The sequence below is a fragment of the Macaca thibetana genome, chromosome 20, assembly GCF_024542745.1.
Source record: "Macaca thibetana thibetana isolate TM-01 chromosome 20, ASM2454274v1, whole genome shotgun sequence".
In the NCBI taxonomy this organism is placed as follows: domain Eukaryota; kingdom Metazoa; phylum Chordata; class Mammalia; order Primates; family Cercopithecidae; genus Macaca; species Macaca thibetana.
Genome location: NC_065597.1, coordinates 58,788,682 through 58,810,864, shown reverse-complemented (window position 1 = coordinate 58,810,864; position 22,183 = coordinate 58,788,682). Strand labels below are relative to the sequence as shown.

At 47.2% G+C, this 22,183-nt stretch overlaps 1 protein-coding gene across 1 annotated transcript in view; it reads left to right on the top strand.

Annotated features, from left to right (window-relative positions):
• The window catches only part of XYLT1 (xylosyltransferase 1), a 369,876-nt gene that overhangs the window by 170,801 nt on the left and 176,892 nt on the right, over window positions 1-22,183 (top strand). The window lies entirely within an intron of this gene.

Here is a 22,183-nt window from a genome sequence, read left to right as displayed (position 1 = left end):
TGTATCTGTTATTTTGTGTCTTGCTTTTGTCACTTACCTACCTAGCTCATTGATTGTTCTGGTTCAGTATATATGTCATGTCCCCCATTCTTTTTAATAGCTGCATTAGACTGGGCGTGGTGGTTCACATTTGTAATTCCAGCACTTTGGGAGGTTAAGGTGGGCAGTCATCTGAGCCCAGGATTTCCAGACCAGCGTGGCCAAGGTGGTGATGAAACCCCGTCACTACTATGAACACAATGATAAGCCGGGCACGGTGGCGGCACGTGCCTGTAACCCCAGCCACTCAGGAGGCTGAGGCAGGAGAATCGCTTGAACCCAGGAGGTGGAGGTTTCAATGAGCTGAGATTGTGCCACTGCACTCCAGCCTGGGTAACAGAACAAGACTCCATCTCAAAAAAAAAAAAAAAAAAAAAAGAAAGAAAATAGCTGCATTATTTTGCATTTGCATTCACATAGCATAGTTATTTAACCATACCACGACTGCTGAGGCTGAGGTGGTTTCCAGTCTTTGGCAATTAAAAACCCGCCACAGCAATCCTCCCTACACGCATATCATTTTGCTTAAATGCAAGTTAAATGTGAAGGTTACATGCCTAGAAATGAAGTCTGCACACTTCTTAAAAGATAGCATTTTGTCAGGGGCATGAAAATATCTCCACAAAGCTAAGATACTTACGGAGCCATCCAAGGTCAGTTTTTACCGTGTTCTTAACAACTAAGCCACTCTTTTGACCCCCAAATTCCTCCTGACCTGGTTATTGATTTAGATATGGGCTCCCCACCCCCGCCACCTTTTATGCCTTTGGTCACCGGATTATCCTCTTGTCATCTGGTATTTCCCTACCAGGCTTCCCACAGTTTATTTTTGAACTTCAATTCTCATCTCATTAACAGAAAGCCTAGGCGGCCAGATTCCCTTCCTGCTGCCTGGGTCAGTGCTTTGAAACAGGGTCGTTAATAAAGCAGCTTCGTAGATTTTCCTGAGTCCTTCATGTCCACCAGGATGGGGGAAAAGCAAAATGCTTCCTATGTCCCTCGTCTTTCTGAAACTTTTCTCTAAGAACCCGAACCAGTCTCATTCCGCAGACCTGTCTGGGCCTTCGTTATGTAAGAGCTATGTTCTAGCAATTAGGGAAATTTTCTAGCATGAGTGGTCCTCATTCAATTCTGCAGGGGACAAAAAACCTCTCTTCTCCTCAACCTTGCTGGTAAGTCTGTATGGCAGAGTCAAGGCTAAGTCGACTCCCACATATGGCGACCTCAGCTAGAGAAGTGAGGTGGAAAGGACGCTAGAAATTCAGAGGGTGTCTTTAGCCCTTGTGCAGCAGCATTGCCTGTAATTAAAGCTGGCTGCACTATTAAAATCATCTGAGTAATTAAACTCAATTGTGTTTGGCGATAGTTTGTTCTGGAAGTTCCTTGAGGAAGAGCGGGTTAACGGGATGGAGAGGGCTGAATGGTATTTTGTGCAGACGGAATCTGTCGGCCTCCTTTATCTGGCCCTGAAGCCTGCTGGGGCTTACTACCACCCCCTCCTCATTCTGTTATTTCCCCCACTTCAGATTTGCTGATTAAACATGGTGGCCAGATTGATACAGGCATGAAACTAGATGCTCTGGTGGTGGTGGGGTGGGGGTGGTGAACCACGTGCATTTTCCCTCTGCCTTAAGTGCAGTAGGTGCCCAAAAAAGCATTTAATGCATCCGGGCATTCCTTCAACAAATATTTACCCAATGCCTGTCATGTGCCAGGGTTTGTGGATACTGAAGGGACATAACAAAGTAGCTTGTGTTCTAGTTGGAGAATGTAGACAATAAGCAAATATGTAATATGATAATATATTAGTATATATATTATTCAGATAATAGGCAACTATGTATTATATATTAATAATAGCTGTTAGAGATTATAACTATAATCTGTAATATCCCAGAGAGTGATAGGTGGCCTGAAGAGCAACATAATTAGAGGGATGGGGAATGCCTATGGGGAAGGGGTGGTGGCTCTCAGAGGGCGTGTCCTCTGACAAGTTGCCTGAGGAGTGAACCATGAGGATATCAAGATGGATATTTTTCCCGGCCTGGAGAACAGCAAGTGCACAGGCCCTGAGGCAAGTGACAGCATTTGCATTGAGAAGCCGCAGTTGATGGTCTACAAAGAGTAGCAGAGGAGGTCAGAGCCGAAGGACCTTCAGTGGAACCCCTTCCCTGCCAGGTGAAGACTGTGGCCAGAGAGGGGAGAGCTGGCTGTCCCAACCCAATCTCGCACAGCAGCAGGTAGACCAGTTTTTCAGGACTCCCACCTCCCATCCTTACGCTTCACAGAGGCTTTGAGGGACCTCAGAGCAGCAGGAAATGTGCCAAGCAACCCCGTTCAACTCCGCAGTCCTCCACTCAGTAGCAGTGTGGCTTAAATGACACCAGCTCCTTGAACCTCAGCTGCCTCATCTGTAAAATGGGAACAATGAGGGCACTCGCCACCAGGCGTGCTGTGAAGATGAGATGAGATCTCCTGGGCTCAGCGTGTGGCATGGGGTGGCTGTGCAGGGAACGTTAGTTATGGGCTGGGGTTTTTTCATTCTGAAACTGGACACAATATACCCCCAGCCCATTCCACCCCCGATGTGACACCATCCCTCTCCTCATGGCTGTCACCTGACTGAACCGATTTTACACTCGTTTGGACTTTGTTTTATAAGGGAGGGTCTGGTTTTCTCTTGGAGGCAAAAATTTTGGCGAGTGAGACCTAAAGGACATGCTTCGGTTTCCTCATCTGTAGAATGGAGCTGTGGTAGCTCTCACCGCTGGCTCCCTCTGCAGGAATATTGTTGGTTTTTTGTTGTGTTTTATAGAGACGAGGTCTCACTCCATTGCCTAGGTTGGAGCCCAGTGTCATGAACATGGCTCACTGCAGCCTTGACCTCCTGGGCTCAAGTAATCCTCCCACCTCAGCCTCCTGAGTAGTGAGGACTACAGGCATGGACCCTCATACCAAGATAAGTTTGTTTATTTTTGTATTTTTTTCATTTTCTGTAGAGATGGGGTCCTCACTTTGTTCTCCAGGCTGGTGTTGAACTCCTGGCCTCAAGTCATCTTCTTGCCTTGACTTCCTAGAGTGCTGGGATTACAGGTGTGCACCGTGACATGCAGCTAATTTTTCTTTTACTTTTTCTAGAGACGTAGTCGGCAGGGGCAGGTCTCACTTTGTTGCCCAGGCTGTGCTCAAACTCCTGGCCTCAACTGATCCTCCTGCTTTGGCTTTCTAGAGTGCTGGGATTACAGGCATGAGCCACTGCACCCGGGCTGGCATATATTATAAGGACCCAGCATGGCAGTACGCATGAGGAGTTAAAAGTGCTCTGTGTCGGGTGGTGGTACTAATAAAACATGGATTTGGAGGCAGACGGAAAGGGGATTTGTTTCCCTGACTCAAGCAAGTGCTTTATCCTGCGAGACCTCTGCATTTTCATATTAAAATGGAACACCCAATACCGCATTGAGTTGTTACGAGAATGCAATAAACATAAATCTGAAGCATTGAGGACAATGTCTTAGCTCACAAGAGTCGCTGAACAGTACTCCTGCTTCCTCCTTTCCATTCATTTCCACCCTTTTACCAAAAGAAACCCGGAAAGTCATTCCTGATTATTTGTATTTGATTCCATTTTACAGGTGAGGAAATTAAGACTCAAAGACCTTAGACTCGAACACAGCCGGGAAGTGGAGGAGCCGGGATTTGAACCCCGGTGGTTTGTGTCAGTCTGGAGAACATCCCTTTTGCCCTCGCTAATCTGAGCTCACCCTGGATTCTTGATGCTTTGATTTGACTGATCCCTGAGCTGATGGAGAAAGGCCAGATTCTTGGCGGCCTGTCCTTCTCTGTCTTTAGTGTAAGCCAGGGGTCAGCCTAGCCCTGGAGAAATCCGTCCCCAGTTGGCCCCAGCTTCCGTGCTCCTGCCCATCTGAGCCCAGACACCCCTGCTGGCATTGATGTCAGATTCACGTCGCAGTTTTATTCTCAGAGCCTCTTTGGTCTCTTGCGCGTCTAATTTCTTGTCCCATGGGGCCTTGGCTAATTAGCCTTTGATTATTCACAAACAGAGAGGCAGGAATAGGGAATTGGGTCCTCTGCTTTAATCACCCACATGAAATTTAGGCAAGGCTGTAGGTTTCTGGAAGGAGCAGGGCTAGGATTTGGAGATTAGAGGTGAAAGCACTAAAGAAAAGGCCTGCAAAGCCCCAGCCCCCTCTCTGCAATCTTTACATGGAGATAAACAGGTGCTGAGCCTGCCTCCTGTGGTACCCCATCACCCCCAGGCCTTGCTCAACATGGTTTGGTTTAGGTTTGTTGTGTTTTGTTTTCTTCCCTTGGACTGCTCCCTAGCCACCTCCATGTTACCGCAGCTTTCCAAGAAGTGACTTCTGTTGTCACTAGGCCAGAAGACAGTTGGCATCCTTTTAGGTCCCACATAAAACAGGACATTTCAAAACTAGGAATTCCACTGTTTGCTTTTGGCACAGGGGGAAAAAAAAAAAGGTGTTTTTTCTTCTTAACTCTATGAATTCGAGGAACGGTTTGGAGGAAGATGAAACACCTCCGGATTTACAGTGTGTGTTATCAGCAGTGCGAGCACGGAGGGGGTTCATTCATTCACCACATAATCCCGGCTCATTCAGAGCAAAAAGCCAGAGGCCCTACAGTGGTCTAGATGTGAACTTGTCGACATGTGGGGCCAGATCATTCTTAGCTGTGGGAGACTTGTCCTGTGCATTACAGGATGTTAAGTGGCGTCTGTGGCCTCGGCCCACTAATTGCTGGTAGCGTTCCCCTTCCCCAAATATGATGACAAAAATGTCTCCAGACATGGCAAGATGTCCCCTGTGGGTAAAGTTGCCCCAGTTAAGAACTGCAGCTTTTGGGTCAGGTGTGGTGACTCATGCCTATAACCCCAGTACTTTGGGAGGCCAGAGTGGGCAGATCACCTGAGGTCAGGAGTTCGAGACCAGCCTGGCCAACCTGGTGAAACCCCGTCTCTACTAAAAATACAAAAATTAGCTGGGCATGTTAGTGTGCACCTGTAATCCCAGGTACTCTGAGGTGGGAGAATTGCTTGAACCTGGGAGATGGAGGTTGCAGCGAACCAAGATCATGCCACTGCACTCCAGCCTGGGTGACGGAGCAAGATTCTGACTCAAAAAAAAAGAACCTCGGCACTATAAGGCTTTATGTGATCTGTCTCCCATTTCTTCCTGACCTAAGCTTCTGTTTTTCATCCTTTACTTCCTCCACCCTGGCTTCTTTCCTGGTCTCCACCAGCAACGTGAGACTGGCTCTTACCTCGGGGCTTTTGCACAGCAGTTCCCTGTGCCTGAAATGCTTTTTGCCAGTTAGCCATGCAGCCTGCTCACTTACCCACTGGGAGTCTTTGCTTATACCTCACCTTTTCGGTCTAAAGCCCCCCTTGACCACCTTATTAAGAAATGCACCCATTGCATCATCCTAACCACTGACTTCTCTCTTCCACCCTATTCTGTGCACTATTTGTTGTATCTGTCATCTTTCTGTGTCCCTGTGCTAGAATAAAATTCTGTGAAGGCAAGGGTTTTGTTGCCATTCTTCATAGATGCCTCCCAAGCCCTTGGATGTTACTTCTTTTATGGTATCTTCTTCTGGTACCTGCTGCATACCTACACCATGCACTGTCTGGACACCAGGAATAAGGGTGCTTGTTCCTGCCCCAAAGGACCCTAGACCTGTCATTTTCAGATCCTTCTTGCCCAGAGCTGGAGGGTAAGTTTTGTTCCTGATGCTAAGGGAAAAATACCTTTGCAGATTCCTAGGTGGGGGAAAGATAAGACAAGGTCGTCACCTAGGGCAGCAGGATGTAGGGCTGAGTTTGGGGAGGAAGGTGATTTTGTCTCCTAGGTCAGCCTTGAGGGTGGCTGCGACCCTCCTGGGCGCTGTCCCCTAGAAGCCCTTACAACACAGCCTCTCACTGGCCCCATTGGTATTCAGGCCACCCTACGCTCTGAATACACATCTCCCTGCCATCCTCCCTTACACAGCAGCTCTTGCTTGTGGCATGAGAGTGGCGGAAAGGCGATAAAAATAGTGTTTAGTTACCCGCGCTCTGCTTATTTTGTACTTTCAAGCAGTAACACGTCCTCTGACGTTGTCGGGCTGGCCAGCAAAGCCCATCATTTCTCCCTCACGTGGAGCAGCCTAGAAACAGCCTGGGAGATGCCTGGTCCTCAGACAGGCATCGCCACCTGTCCGCGGTGCCTGGAAGTTGGCCACTGGCTTTTCCAGAAACCTCCCTTTCCCTTCCCCACCCTGCTTTGTCAGAAACCCCTAAGCAGAGTCAGGACCAAATTTTGAAGCTGTGCTGAGCGGGGGACCCCTGCAGAGGAATGACTGCTTAGCCTTGTAACCGCTCCTGCATTCTCAGCACAGTTGCCCAGGGCGTTCCTAATGCCACAGGCACACCTCATTTTACAGGTGAGGACAGTGAGGCCCAGAGTGGTTAAGCAACTTGTTCAAGATTGCACAACCATGGAGCAGTAGGTGGAGCTGGGATCTGGACCCGTTCTTCTCTGACCCCAGAGCCTGTACTCGGAGTATGACCCCCTCCCGTCTTCTGCTCTGTGTTGTTTAGATGTATTTCCCCAAGATGCGTCCTGGGTTTCTTGCCTGCAGCTGCTCCGCAGTGACCTTTCTGAAGAGTAAATGGCACTAGTGATGACTCTTAAGAGGGGGATTCTGGCCGGGTGTGGGGGCTCACGCCTGTAACCCCAGCACTTTGGGAGTCCGAGACGGGAGGATCACTTGAGCTCAGGAGTTCAAGACCAGCTTGGGCAACGTGGTAAGACCTTGTCTCCACCAAAACTACAATTAGCTGGGTGTGGTAATGGGCGCCTATAATTCCAGCTACTCAGGAGGCTGAGACAGGAGAATCGCTTGAAGCCAAGAGGCGGAGGTTGCAGTGAGCCAGGATTGTGTCACTGCACTACCGAAGGAGACTCAGTCTCATTAAAAAAAAAAAAAAAAAAAAGGAGGGAGGGAGAAAATCTTTGTTAGAAACTACTCAAGCTCTGGTTTGGGAGTAAATACATAGCTTTACACCTCTGAAGTGTCACATTGTTTAATTGGTACAACTGTCCCTGGGGAAATACAGTGGCCATGCTAAGTGGACGTTGCATTAGGGAGATGCTCGCAGGTCAGCAGAATGAAAGATTAAATACCAGTCTCTGGGTGTTAAATGGAGGTTTCGGGTGTGTTTGGTGGAGGTAAACTCGGGGATGCCACGAAACCCTGTCCTGCGGTCACCTCTCCTCCCCTCCTAACCTTCCAGGACCCCTAGGCATCAGTGAGGGTAGCAGACAGAGAATCAATTCCCCAATCTCCTAGCACAGAATTCTGGTAAAAGTCTGCTTGGAAGTGCCCGCTTTGCGGATTAGCTGAAGTCGGACCTCCACTCTCTTTGCTTGTAGCTGCAGATGGGAATTTTGGCTCTGGAACGCTCCCATGACTGCAGGGAGCCCAACTTAGCTTACGATTCCATTGCGTAGCGCAGCCCAGCATGTGCCAGAGTCCTGGGTCCTGAGGCTCCCACACAGTGACCCTGCCCACTGTAGCCCCCTTGGTGCTCAGGGCTGAGAGGAATTGGATGAACGTCTCATCCCTGACTGCGGGACTGGGGAAAGTGTGGAGAGACGTGAGGAAGTGACCTCTGTGTTCGCACATGCCCCGCTTTGTGCAGGAAAGTGTTTCTGAAAGACCGTGTGTGGGCCGACAGGGATGATGTCAACACAAATGTGCTTTTCCTCATTCATTTCAACTTTAATGTCAGGGATTTCTCTGCTTCATTTCCCATTGCTATTCTGGTGGCATCATCTCCTAGCAAAGTGATTTTAAACTTCTCCTTCATCGTCAGTCTGTTCAGGTGACGCTCAGTAAATAAACACTTGACTATACCAGGGCTGTACAGGGACCCAGACCAGCCAGCCTCTCTGAATTTCAGGGGCAATTGTGAAGAGCCCTGCAGCAGGTCATTTCGGATACAGAGATCAGCTCAGCAAATACAGAGATGGAACTAATACGTGAGAAACGGAACACAATCAAGAGATAATAACACGAAAAACCTAAGGGATGGGAGAGTCTTTTTTGTGAAAGGAGGAATCTCATCTGTGACACAGATTCAAATAACTATTTGTGTTTCCCTCTTTGCATTGCCTGCTAGGAAGCTCAAAGACAATTCCTCTCTCTCACATGTCTCACAAGCTCAGAAACAGAGGTTATATCTCTCATAAAACCTGTGGTATTTTTTTAAATGTTTCTGGTGGCAAATTGAATTTCCCATCATATATGTATATATAATATATAATATTTAGAACCTGTCTCAAAAATATATATATACACACATACACAGTTTTATATATATATATATATTTATTTTATATATATATATATATAAAAAAAATATATATATATATATATATATATTTTTTTTTTTTTTTTGTGCCCAGGCTAGTCTTGAACTCCTGGGGTCACATGATCCACGGGTCTCGGCCTCCCTAAGTGCTAGGATTACAGGTGTCAGCTACCATTCCTGGCCATCCTATCATATTCTTTTCTCTTGATTACCTTCCTTACCACACCTCGTCTCCACACTGTATTTTATTCGTTTAATTTTTGGTCAATGCAACACTGTCTTTTGTTTAAGCCTTTTTGGAACATGGTCTTTTTGTAACACCCAACGGCAGGAATAAATAGCTATTGCGATAAAATACAATTTCCAGCTCTTCTTGTATATGTCTTTGCCTTAAGCCAGCAGCTTTCATTCCTGTACCCCTTCTCAGCACATTCCAAGTGTGAGGTCCTCAGTAGCATATTTGACCTTCAGAGCTTTAGGAAAACACAGCTCAGGGGGCTCAGAGGATTTCCCAGTTTTCTGAAGCTGGGAAAACTGAGGTGAGCCTGCTCCACCCCGACCAAATCCAAACCCCTCTATTGGTTCTGGGCTGGACACACAGGATCTGTTGTTCATTCTTGACTGTGCCACTACCAGGTGGGTAACAGTGGGCAGGACCCCTGGGCCTCAGTTTCCACATTTGTGTAATGGAAAGTAACCTCAGCCTGCTGACCTCACAGGTCCCATATCTTACATATGCTGCTCATTGAATGAAATTTCTTTCAAAATGAGACAGTTAGGCCGGGCACAATGGCTCACACCCACACCCAGCACTTTGAGAGGCCACAGCAAGAGGATCGCTTGAGTCCAGGAGTTCAAGACCAGCCCTGTGGCAACATGGCAAAACCTCCTCTCTACAAAAAACTCATAAATAATTAGCCAGTTAGCTGGGTGTGGTGGTGCCCAATAAATTATATATAAACCCAGTCGCTACAAAAAAAAAAAAAGATTAACCGGATGTGGTGGTGTGCACCTGTAGTCCTAGCTACTCAGAAGGCTAAGGTGGGAGGATCCCTTGAGCCTGGGAGGCTGAGGATGCAGTGAGCTATGATTGTGCCATTGCACTCCAGCCTGGGTGACAGAGACCCTGTCTCAAAAATAAATAAATGAATAAGACAGTTGTCCCATGGCCTGAGGATGATCAGGATTTGGTGGCAGAGCCAGGGTGCTGATCCACCCCAGGACATTATAACCACCTCTATCTGATCACCCACATTAATAGGATCATTCACCAAGTCAGTTATTTCGGCATGTTTCAGACAGGCCCTGAAGTCGGATGAGCCGGCTGTGAATCTCAGCTCTGCCCTTTGCTAGCTGTGGGCCTTGGACTTTGGCCTTAGTCTCTTCATCTGTATAATGGAGATAATTATGTTAGCAGTGATTATTCCACATCTAACACGGAGAAAGCCCACGTCATTTGCAGACATTTATAAGTGCATGCTCCAGGGTAGGCTTTGGCACCTCCTTGGGTCGATTCGACAGTTTGGGGAGCTAAGAGTACAGTAGGGGTTTCTGAACACAGGATCTGCTGGTACTTCCATGCGGTTGAAGGCCCCTGCCTGTAAGGCGTCTCCTTCCACTTTGTTCTTGGCTCCAAGAGTCATGGCAGCCTCCAGAAATAGCTTCAACCATGCCAGGTCCCGGGACTGAGGTTGGTGGTTCTTGGAAATAGAATTTAACCATAATGAAACATGAGATGGACCTTCCGCTGCCTTTGGTGCTTTAGACTTTTAAAATTAAAGTCCAGATAGACATCTTTAGTTTTACTTAGAAAGTTGTTAAAAATTATGGAAAGTTTGACACTAACCCTGACTTTCCTTGGATGAAATTTTCAAGATGTGGCTTTCAGCCTCTAAATTGCATGAACTCCTTTGCTAAACACTCAAGTCGACTTCTTTTTTCTTTTAACTGGGGAGAAAGTAGCCAAGTTCAGAGTCTACTTTAATTGCCAACACGGTTCGATATTCTAAGTAGGACAGTTAAGAGGCAAAAAGAACAAGAAAGAGATGGAAAAAATGAAATCTATTATAACATTTTATTTTTTTTTTGGACAAGATAGATATCCTTAAAACGGAAAATGACTGGGATTTCATTTGCTTCAAGCCAAATTTTTGTTCTCTGCAGAAATTCATGGTCATTTTCCTTTCTTACTTCTTAGAGGTTGCCCCAGAGACAGGGTGTGTGGGATCATGAAACAGCTCTTAGACTTTCTTCTGCATCACTCTGGATTTGGGGTTTTGTTTTTGTTTGCATGTTTGGCTTTGTTTTGTTTTCATTTTGTTTTTTTTGCAAACTTTTTTTTGGAGCCAAATTTTCCTTGCTACAGAACTGAAACTTTTATTTTTAATATTCTGAATAGGAGTCATTTGCATTCTCAACTGTCACCCTGATGATGTTGGGTCTTGGATTTGGAACGCAATCAGAACTTTTTAAATTCCCATACCTAGGGAATCCAGAGAGGTATCAACCTAACATTGGGAAAACACATCAGTCAAACTGATTTCTGGAAATGACATCGATTTATGAAATCATGGAGTTGAGACACACTTACGCTGGGGAAACAAAGCCCCTGAATTGAGAGGTACTTGTCACATGTCTCAGGGTAGAACGTAAACATGGCAGAAGACAATTGCGGGATTTTACATGGAAATTCTAGAGAAAGGAAAGAGGGAGGCGGCAGACGGGGAAAGGGGAAAAAAGCTGGCATAAGTGGTGATGATGCAGAGATGCAATCTAGAGCAGGAGGTAGCAAACTGCCATTCACAGGCCATATCTGGCCCTTCACCTGCTTTTAGAAATAAAGTTTTATTGGAACACAGCACACCATTCATTTACATACGGCCTTTGACTGGTTTCACTCTACAATGGCAGAGTTGAGTGGTTGAGGCGGAGACTGTATGACTTACAAGGCCTGAAATATTTATTAGCCAGTCCTTTACAGAAAATGATTTGTTGACCCCAGGTATAGATCACCATGGATGAAAACTCTTACGATGGTGCTGAATCCCAGCTCCGTCTCTTACCAGCTGGGTTGCCTTAGACAAGTGACTTTATGTCTCTGAGGCTCAGTTTTTTAAAAAAAATCTATTTATTATATTCTTGGGGTGTTTTGACAAATCACCTCAACACTCAGTGGGGTAAAACAGTGAGAAATTTTTATTTGTTACTGTTCAAGAGTCTTTGGGTGAGCTAGATGGTTCTTCTGGTCTCAGAGTGGTTCTTCTGACCTCAGTTGGGCTCTCATATCTGGAGACTGGCTGCCTCTAAGCTGGTCTAGGATTATCTCAACTGGGAGGAAAGTCATTTGGACTCTCCTCCACGTGGTCTCTCATCCTCCAGTAGAGAGACCAAATAGCAGTGACAGGGTTCCAAGACAGAGAAGCCAAACTTAGTGGGGTCACCTCTGCTACCTTCTTTTGGCCAAAGCAGGTCTCATGACCTGCCCATATTCAAGGTATGGACAAGTCAACTCAGCCTCTTGTTGGGAGAAGCAGCAAGGCACATTGCCAAGGGCGTGCATGCAGCAGACCATTGCTTGGGACAATCAGTGCAGTCAGTCTACAATAAGCATAATAAGCCCCAAGAAGAACAAAAGAATCATATACAATCGGTGACATGTGGGAGGTATGTAAGAAATCCCAGCTGCTGTTACTCTTGCCAAAAGTGAAACTATATAGCTAGGTTATACACCAAGGATTTTGCTGGCAATTGATTTATCTTGTAGCATCTCTGCTTGGGCACTGCACTATTTTTATATTGAAAAAGGGAGGAGTAAGTGTTACAGGCCCCCACTTGAAGAATTACCTCTAGGTGGGGCCCAGTGGCTCACGCCTGTAATCCCAGCAGTTTAGGAAGCCGAAGTGGGAGGATGGCTTGAACTCAGGAGTTTGAGACCAGCCTGGGCAACATAGTGGGATCTCATCTGTACTAAAAATAAATAAATAAATTAGCCAGTGGTGTATGCCTGTAGTCTCAGTTACTCGGGAGGCTGAGGTGGGAGGATCACTTGAGCCTGGGTGTTTGAGGTTGCAGTGAGCTACAGTTACACTGCTGCACTCCAGCCTGGGCAACAGAGCCAGATCCTGTCTCAAATAAAAAATAAAAATAAAAATAAAGAATAATTATGCCTAATAGAGTTCCTGGCACGTCTTAAACTCTCATTTAGTTTTAATCTTTTTTCCTAAGTGATTGGTAAATGTTAAGCTCCTGGTACTATTATTTCTGCTGCCAGTTGGAACTACCAGTCCTCTACCGCTTCTTTAGATGCCCAACATCTGTCTGTCTTTTGCCTCCCCTGCTCCTCACTTGACTTGTCTCTTGGGGACATTCAGCTGAGATGTGTTGTCTTCCTCTCCGGGAGCCCCACATGGTAGGTCCTTAATGCTAAGTGACATCTGAACGGAGTCCAGGGCCCTGGGAGGGCTCCCCAGCAGCAAGCTTTTGGCTGAAGAAGCCTCCAGCAGAGTCCTCAGAATGGCTAAATTGCAGCCTGACAGTGCAGATCAGGAAAGGTCACTGTGTGAAGTGGCTGCCTGATTGGGGTGGGGAGATGTGGCCACACGCAGTACTGACTGCAAGGATTCGACAAATTGTCTCTTGGTGCAGAGTTACCTTCTGCGAGCCCAGAGTCTTTGCTGAGACTGTGATGAAGCGGCCACAGCCCCAGGGGATGGGAGAGGGGTGTGATCTAGAGGGATCTGTCTACGTTCTGAGCGCTTGCCCACTTGAGGATACTGCACTGAGCGTTTACTGAGCAGCCTTGGATTGGGTTGAATCTCGAACTGGGTTAAAAAAAAAAAGAGGGGGAGTGGTGTCTGAGTGGGTGATGGAGCATCTACATGATGAAAAACTAGATCCGCACCAGGCCTGGGTTGGAACCTTCAGTTCTGCCTATTTTTAGCTGGCTGCAGTGTTTCTATGTATGCTTGTTCAGGATATAACTGCAGGAGGGAATTAAGTAGGAGCCAAAATTCACCTACACTCTGGTCATCAAGGAATACAGTAGACTATTGCTCACGGGTAGGTGGAACCTTTTTATTATTCTCATAAAGCTGCAGGATGAATGAATGGTCGTGGCCTTGGCTGGGTGGTGGTTGGTGGGCTTGACCTCCCCAAACACCTAAACAGAGTTCAGTGTTTGAACTCTGAATGTAGGTTTTCTCATCTATAAAATGGGAATGAAAGCAGTACCCATCTCCTAAATTCACTTAAAACAGAAGACATGGGGAAATGCTTAGAGCAGTGTAAGGACACAGTCAACGATGGCTATACTTTGTGGTGAAGGTGGCAGATTACCTGAGTTAAAGTCCCCGTCTTCCATTGCTTGCTGGAAAACCTTACAATGAGGATGGGGATTGATGAGGTTAAGATGACAATGATGATGATGATGACGACGTTGGTCATGATGATACCTACCCATGGGGATTGTTGTGAGGATTAAAGAAGCTAATATGTGTAATGTGCCTAAGTGTGGGTAGCTAATGAATATTAGCTAAGCCAGTTTTACATACAATTTTAGTGCTGTGTTGATCAAGGATCCACATGGGTGACAAGTTGACCTGGGCTAAGAATGTGACTAAGAATCAGTGCAGATCCATGGATACTTGAAGGTGAATGGTTTGGGATGACAAGGAGAGTGGCCTGTATATTGGTGAGTCAGTCATTTCCATGTTTGACCAAAACCCTGAGGACATCCTTGGATGTGTTAATTTCTCTAATGTCCATCTGCCATCCCCTTCCATGATGATTTATTCCATACCTCCCTCCCCAGCCTCCCACCCACTCCTCCTACTCCTCCTATTGCTCAGTCTCCGTTTACCCCTTCAAGTAAGTGTGATGGAGAAGGATCTTGATTTATGGGCTTACATGAGTCTGGTTCAAATTCCAGTCCTACCAATTACTAGTGCCGGGACCTCGGGCAAATGTCCTAGCCTTTTTGAGCTTAAGTATCTTTGGAGTAATAATAGATCCTCTATGACAGGTTTATTGTGAGGGTCAGAGAAGATCATGAAAGTTAGTGATTAGCAGAGAGGCACATGGGCCCAGACCCATATTGTGTTAGCTGCTGTTTATGTTGGTACTAGCATAACATACTCTCTGTCTCTCTCTCACACACACATACGCGCATGCGCGCACGCACGCACGCGCGCGCGCACACACACACACACACACACACACACACACACACACACACACACACACAGACATGTGCCAGGTTTGGGGCTAGACCCTTGGGGGTTATAAGCTTGAATAAGTTCTGCTCCTCAGAAGGACACATTTTTAGGGGACTCTACCCGTGTTAACAAGCAATTCAGGTGGCAAATTCTGTAGTGGAGCTGGCAACAGGGTTCTGTAGGCCTAGAGGAGGAGGAGAAAGTCTCGTGAGGGAGACACAGGCAGGGGTCATTGAATGCAAGCCTGGGTGAGGGGTGAGGGGCCTGGCATTCCTGGCTGAGACCCCAGCAGAAAGCAGGGCCTCCGGGCGTGAGGGTGAAATTTGCAGCCGGGCCTAAATGCTGACTCTTGGTCTGGGCACAGGCGCAGTGCCCATTGTCCCACAACCTTTGGTTCTGAGACAGTCGCAGGGCAGGAAGGATCAAAGCCGCAGATCAGGTGGGAAATGCCAGAGTCGTTAATTCTGCTACCTGATCTCTCCAGAATAATGCTGGAGATCCCCTGAGAGCAGATCGAGAAGCGTCTAGCGCAAGTTCCCAGGGCTTCTGGGATGCTTTAAATTACACGCTTTATCCGGGCATGCCAGACTCGTTTGAATTCTGATTTCAAGCCATTTGCTGGTGTGAGATCATCGCTATCATGGGGTCCTGGGTGATTCTAGTCACCCAAGCTTGCAGCCAGAGACTGCTAAGTAAATTCCCATCACTTGTGTGTTTTCCCTAGTCCCTCCCGGACAATCCCCCAGAGAGAAGAGGCTGGAGCAGCACCTAGGCAATGCATTCTGATCTCAGTTGGGACTTGGCCAGGGCTGTATCCACCTTTGTTTCCACTCCTGCTTTCTCTCTGTGTGTCTGTGAACAATGGGTGAGTGGGCTCTTCCACAATCCATCAGTCAGATCTGGTGTGCTCTGCTGCTTAAGCCCCCAGCGGCTCCCCAGTGCACTTAGAATGAGATAGGCACTTCTCTCCTCTCTGTGGACCCAGGTGCAGCCCCATCTTGCTTTCCTGTGCTGTATGAATATATTCTCCATATCACAGCCCCACCTTCCTTTTCCTGCTGCCAGACTGGTCCTAGCTCATTTCTGCCTTGAGAGCTTTGCTTTTTACATTTTTAAATTTTTATTTTTTAGAGACAGAGTCTCACTCTGTCACCTAGGCTGTGGTATAGCCGTAGCTCGCTGCAGCCTTGAACTTCTGGGCTCAAGCGATCCCCCTGCCTCAGCCTCTCAAGTAGCTGGGACTACAGGTGCGCAGCACTATCCCCAGCTGTGAGAGTTTTGCTTTTACCATTCCTGCTGCCTGGTACCTTTTGCCCGGGTTGTTCTTGGAGAAGCTCCATCTTACCTTTGGGCCAGCCAAATGCTACCTCCTCAGAGAGGTCCTACCTGACCCCATCTGAAATGCCATCCCCTGCTCTCTCCTGTCTTGTCTTTCTTTAAAGTACTCATCCCCAGGTCATATCATATTGGACAACTATTATTTCTCTGTTGTCTCTCCCCCTGTAGAATGTAAGTTCCATTGGGGCAGGAGCTGAATCTGTTTTGTTCACTACTCAGCACCTAGCACAACGTATGTTACCTAGAAGGTGCTCCAGTATTGGTGGGACAGATGAATGAATGAGAAATAGAAGTAATTAAAAAAAATGGTAGCTGCTCCTCCGTGAGTGCTTGCTGTGTACCGGTTGCTGTGCCGAATACTTCACCTGCATTTCTTAACATTTGATCTTCGCAACAGGACTGTTGAGGGAGGAAGGTGCTATTTCTTCCCGTTTAATAGATGAAGAAATCGAGGCTTAGAGATGTCAGAAGTAACTTGCGCAAGGTCACGTGGCTTTTCAGGGATAATGCTGAGGTTTAGCTCAGAACTTAACCTCTGCTCTATGTTGAGCTGGAACTGTGAGGACCAGGGGACCTCCCCTTGGTGTTGATTCTCTGACTTGGGGGGTGTACAGTGGCAGTGCAGATAACAGGATCACAGCTGGATCCTTAGAAAGAGGTGAAGTTGGTGAGAGTGTGAGAGTCATAGTTCATGGCTGTCACATGGAAATATCATTGAAGAAATACTGTTCACAGACGTCACCATCACACCCCGCCCCTATGTGATGACCGTATGGGTCCAGATGTCCCAAGACACGTGAAGTACCCTAAGACAGAAGACAGGGTTCTGCAGTTGCCCTGCTGCCCTTCAGTAAGGAAATGAGTTGTGGTTGCATTGGAAGCCCTGAGGAGCAAAGCTGTTGGAGCCCTTTATACATTTCAAGTTGGATCTTTCATTGTTGTCCTTTCAAAAGCAAAATCTGAAATTTCCACTTAGTTGTTACTGCTGAGTGGGAAGGACGCTGAGGTGGGATTTCAAAGACCCTAGAATGTAAGTTGAGAATCTGACTGTCATGGCAGGCAAGGAGCGTGCATGTGCGTGCCTGTGTGTGCACATCCGTGTATGTGTGTGTGTACACAAACACCTGGACTTTGCTGTGTCTGGCATCTTTCTTAACATTCTGTACCCTTCCTCTGAGATGTGAAGAGACGGCCGGCCAGCTCCCCTTCGTGTCTTTCTGAGTGACTGTGACTGCCCCCGGCCTTCAGAGTTTGAGCTCCTGACAGATATTAAAGAACAATTCACTTATTACAGCTAAACAGAAAAGCATATGGAAAAAGGAAACTGTGTTAACATCTGCTGCCTGGGCTCCATCTGCTCCCGTTGGCTCGGCTTTGCCTCCAGACGTGCCAGCCTGTCAGTTTTCCAGGGCTAGCTCCTTCTTCCTTCCAAGCGAGGATGGGATGTGCCTTCATTTCCATCCACTCGTGCTGGATGACTGGGAATTTCTTAGGCGCTCCGGAAATGGGGGGCTATGCATGCAATACGTGAAGTTGGAAGGTGATGAGCTCTGGACTTTATGCTCCGAACGAGCTGCTTACTAGCTGTGTGACTTGAAGTGGGTGACATTCCTGTGTGTCAGTTTCATTGTCTGTAAATTAGGGTTAGCAGTAGTAGCTTTATCTAAGGATTCTTGGAAGGATGAAATAATGTAATGATGTTAATCCCTTACAACAGCGGCACATAGTAAGTATGCAGTAAATATTCTTGCTTTCAATAAAAATATTCATACACACAGCCCATTCTATGTTATAACTATTTTCCACAATTTTACACTTTGTCCCTAAAATAGCTCACTGGACTCCATATACGACCTGGTCTTGCAGCCCCTGGGAGGTTCTCATTTTCACATTTACACCATGGAAGACCCAGCTCCTCCTCCACCGTAGCCCTCCTTAAAGAAACCCAAGCTGGGGGTTCCCAGTGCATCAATTAATGGTGGAAATGCCGGTGCCCTTCCTAGAACTGGGCCGACTCAAGGCAAGCCAGCCTTGTCTGCGTTTAGCCTGCGGCCTCACCCTCCCACCTGAGCCGATTTTTGCCTCCAGCTAGCAAGGCAAACCAAATGTTGTTATTTTAGTATCTGGTCACCTGTCGGAAATAATTTCTAAAAATGTTTTCCCTCTTTCTCCCCCTGCTCACTTGCTCCCTGAAGCAGCCACGTCTTTAGAGCAAATAGACAGCTGTCAGCCCCCCGCCATTCGAAAGGGCGCTGTAGTACAGTTGTTGGTGGCTACTTACTGGCCAGGGGGTGGGGGAGTGGAGGACTGGCGTGAGGGTTTTCAGTAAGGCATTTGACTCCATGTGCCTCAGTTTCTTCATTTGAGAAATAGGAGTCCTGACTGTGTTTGCCTCCTAGGGCTGCCATGAAGTTTAAAAGGATCTAAGCACCATGCAGGGTGCTTAGAACAGTTCCTAGCATACAGTAAGTGCTGCACGTAGTACTACCGTCATTATTGGGAGGTAGAAAGTGGAGTTACGTGGAGAGCTCTGGCCGGGAAGATAGCCAGATTGAGGCCGGGTGAGGGGAAATGTAGCTCAGCCTGGATCTCTTCATCCATCCGCATTCTAGGAGACTGAGAGAGGAGGGAGGGGAGTTTCATTCTCCTGTAGTGGAATCTCAGGTATGGCCCATAGACCTGTAGAACTCCACAGCATCCGTGTGATAAGGGCCCAGAGGGATTGACCAGTTCCATGTGAATCTTCCATGTGTTTCCAAGAAGTGTCTGTGACCCACGGTGGCACCCCAGATGATTTGTGGGGCTTCTATGGACATTAAATAACTTTGAATCATCCAGGGACGAAATGACTGCCTTTCCAATGCTCCTGCAATCTCTTGGATTAAACCAATGAGAAAGTCTCAGCACGGCGCTGATGTGTCCTTCACACCTCGCCAGCACTTACACATTTCCCTGTGCAACAGAGAAAGGGCTCTCTGGGGTCAGAGCTTTAGCCAGACAACTTGGTCTAGCCGGGGTTGAATAGCATTGTTCCTGTTTCCTTCTGTTTGAATTTTAGGAATCACAATCATCATTTTTTTAAAAAAAACAACATAAATGTTTATGTTCAAATGTGAGCCAAGTAAAATTACCCAGTGAAGGGAGGAAGTGTTAGGAAGTACTGCCCTCATCCAGCACACTCAGTTTACAGATGTGGGGAGCAGGGTCCGCAGAATGCCATGGAGCCAAACAGAGTCACAACCCCGGGCGTGACCAGGCACTGGGACTCCGACGCCTGTCTCCAGCTCTGGTACCTGTCCTTCCGCAGCTCCCCTGGACACTGCATGGAGCCAAGCAGAGTCACAACGCTGGGTGTGACCAGGCACTGGCGCTCCGACGCCTGCCTCCAGCTCTGGTACCTGTCCTTCTGCTGCTCCCCTGGACGCTGCAGGCCAGCCTAGCAGATGCTTCCTTCACCTGGCCTCTGAGCAGGAGTGACCTTGATTCACAGCAGGTACCCAAAGCTGGAAGAGGGGCCAAATCCAGGTGCTTACCCCTCACTGCCTGGGAACTTTTAGAAATCCTGATTCCCAGGCTCCAGCCCCAACCCACTAAACCAGTATCTCCCATGTGGGCACCTGGGCATCTGCATTTTGTTAAGGCTCACAGATTAGTCCAATGGAAAGGCAAGGCTGAGAATTGGTGAACTAAATGTTGTCATTCTTTCTGCATCATGTTACCTGAGGGAAGAAGAATTGAGAAGCAGAGAAAATAAAAGAAGAGAGATGGAGGCAGAAATGCTAATATTGAATGACACAAGCAAATGCAAAGGAGATATTTACAGCACGGTGCCCTTTTTTTTCAAACTTATAAATACGCAAAACAACACTATACATTGTATGTGGACACATATGTATTAACTAAAAATATAAACACATGAATGTGAAGGATAGAAGTAGCCTCTGGGTTGAGAGAGAGTGGTTGAAAGCTGGGAGGAACTTCCCAGTTGTCTCTACAAAGTCTAATTTCTTTAAATAATTGAATAAAACATAACAAAATTGGTACGTGGAAGGGCATTGTATTATTTTTCTGTACAATTTTAGTACATTTTGAATTATTTCATAAATCTAGATTGTATTGGAATTTTTTATATCTGGTACATATTTATGTTAGAAAAATAATGAAGTACGTTTCAGAAAATAATAAAGACAAAATATGAACACCTCCATTCTTCAGAAGATGAGTAGCTTTTTATTTATTTATGTTTTTGAGACAGAGTGTTGCTCTGTCACCCAGGCTGGAGTGCAGTGGCGTGATCTCGGCTCACTGCAACCTCTGCCTCCTGGGTTCAAGCGATTCACCCACCTCAGTCTCCCGAGTAGCTGGAATTACAGGTGCCGCCACCATGCCCTGCTAATTTTTGTAGTTTTAGTAAAGACGAGGTTTCACCATGTTGTCCAGGCTGGTCTCGAACCCCTGACCTCAAGTCATCGGTCCGCCTAGGCCTCCCAAAGTGGTGGGATTACAGGCATGAGCCACCATGCCTAGCCTGGATAACTTTTTAGATACCCCTGGCTGTGGGCAGGATGTTGATTGCAAAGTGATGGAGAGGTGGTTGAGAGAGGGGAGAGGGATGAACAGAGGCACAGAAAGAGGACAGACCCAGAGGAGGAGACAGGCTGACATCCCTCAAGGTCTGCATCTTGCTGAGGTCCTCGGCAATGCCATGGAAGATTGTGCTGGGCCGAGGGCGGGGTGCCCAGGGTACCTTCTGCCTGACTGTCCTATTGTCTCATAACTGCTGGCGTGGCCACATTTTGCCTTGGCCATAATTAATATGCAGAGGAGGAGGCCTAGCCTGACTCTCATGGTCTTCTTTGGTCGTCTTGCTGGAAGCCATCAGTGACCCAGAGATGGATGAAGCCAGGTGCTGAAGAAGCTGACCCCTCAACCCATTCTGTGCACCAAGAGTTAGCCCGCAGTGTACCCAGAATGCCACACTTGCTGAAGATAAATTGTCAGTCAATTTTCTGGGTGTTTCACTCCTAAGAAGGGCAGCTCGTTTCCAGCCTGGGACTTGAAGGGGCTGTGATGGAGAGGGAATACGAGCTTGGCCCCCAGGTCAGGTGCTGTGGCTTAAATCCCTGATCTGTGTGACCTTGAGGACGTGTCTTCACCTCTCCGAGCCTCTGTTTACTCATATGTTGAAAAAGGACATATTGCTATTAATGATAATACTAGTGACAGCTACCATTTGTGTTCCAGGCCTTGTCCTAAGTGTTTTCCCAACATTGACTTAATTCTCATTTCAACCCCATGCGCTGGTTACAGCTAGGAAACCTGCCCAAGGTCACACAGGTTCAAAATGGCACAGCTAAGTTGGGGACCCAGGTAGCCTGGCTTTAGCATTCATGCTCCTGATCACGGGGCCATGCTGCCTCTTGAGAGGGCTGTGAAGAGGATTAAATTTTTAAAAGCCCAGGATATGCTGTCCCAGTAGCAATGCTGAAAGGTGCATTAGGAAGGGAGAGACCGTACCATGAAATCCTTAAGTGCCTGGTGTCACCCAGGATTCTCCTGGTCTCAGCCGGTGTGTAGAGGTAATAGGCAAATTTCGCTTCTCTTCCTAAAGCCCAGCCAGGAAGGAAATGTTCACAGTCAGCCTTGGTTGCCCGTTCTAAGTTTGGACCCTTGCAGAGCTCAGAAGGATGTTCCCTGTGCGTAGAAGAGGCTGTAAAGTGAAGAGTACAAGCTTCAGAATCAGACAGACCTGGGATGGATCCCAGCCTTGCCCCTTGCTTCCTGGGCGACTTTGCCTGAGTCATGTAGCCCCCATCTCTGTGCCACAGTCTACTTTTCTATCTCGTCAGATAATATCTCCACCAAAGATAAATGGGAGGATGAAACAAGAGAGTCCTGCAAAATCTTAGGTAAACAGTAGGTGCTCTCAGACGGAGCTTGTCTCTGATGGGATGATTTGAAGCCAACAGATGATGGAGTGGAGCTCCATGAAGCTCCGCTTTTCCCCTGGGAAAGTTAGCAGAAAGTTGCATGATGGCAGTGACTTTGATTTAGTAGACAGTGTGGAAGTCCCGGTCTCGCCTCATCAAACTCCTCTGAAGTGAAAAGCCTTAATGGGAACACCCGCTTAAAGGAAGAGGTAGTGATCGCCTGCGGCTGTGAAGAAGAACTTCTTGGAGATGTGTTCTGTCTGTCCAAA